The sequence below is a fragment of the Carex rostrata genome, chromosome 12 (assembly GCF_964058835.1).
Source record: "Carex rostrata chromosome 12, lpCarRost1.2, whole genome shotgun sequence".
Lineage (NCBI taxonomy): Eukaryota > Viridiplantae > Streptophyta > Magnoliopsida > Poales > Cyperaceae > Carex > Carex rostrata.
This window is the reverse complement of record NC_135929.1, coordinates 13,012,501-13,013,514: the sequence shown is the minus strand read 5'-3', so window position 1 is coordinate 13,013,514 and position 1,014 is coordinate 13,012,501.

The following is a 1,014-nucleotide window of genomic DNA, read 5'->3' as shown; positions in this document are numbered from 1 at the left end:
TCAATTAATAATTAATCTAATCAAATTCTCAATAAACGAAAATGGCAAATCGAGTACATACAATGTGATATGTTACTTTCAGACCTTCATTTAAAAAAAAAAAACAAATTCACACTATATTAAAAAAATATTTACAATCAGGGGCGGAACCAGGATTTGAATTTTGGGGGGAGGGGGGGCCAAGACGCCAAAAAATATCACACACACACTGTATTATAGGGAGAGAGAGAGAGAGATGAGCTACGGTGAGCCATGGAGTAAAACGTGTCTATACTCCACGCCGTATTTTCATTTTGAAAGTCCAAACGACCGATTTGAACCGTTAGATGTGATCCCCATATTGAAATGTGCTTGGAGACCAAATTTTACATTTTTTTTGGAATTTGTTTACTGTTTATTAAGTAATTTTGAAAATTTTTGTTTTGCTGTAAATAGTAAAAATTTCTGGACCATCGGATCAGCGATTTTGAAAATTGCTTAATAAATAGTAAAAAAATTTAAAAAAATGTAAAATTTGGTCTCCAAGCACATTTCAATATGGAGATCATGTTGAACAATTCAGATCGGTCGTTTGAATTTTCAAAATAGAAATATAGTGTAATGGAGCACCAACTCATTTTACTTCATAGCTCACGTACCGTAGCCCATCTCATATATATATATAAATATATATATATATATATAGAGGTGGGCTACGGTGAGTTGCGAAGTAAAACGCGTTTCTACTTCACGCCGTATTTTTATTTTGAAAGTCCAAACGACCGATCCGAACCGTTAGATGTTTAATCCATATTGAAATGTGCTTGGAGACCAAATTTTACATTTTTTGGAATTTTTGTACTATTTATTAAGCATTTTTGAAAATTGCTATTTTGCTGTGAACAGTAAAAACAGTAAAATTTTCTGGACCATCAGATCAGCGACTTTCAAAATTTGTTAATAAATAGTAAAAAAATTCCAAAAAATGTAAAATTTGGTCTCCAAGCACATTTCAATATGGAGAACAAGATGAAT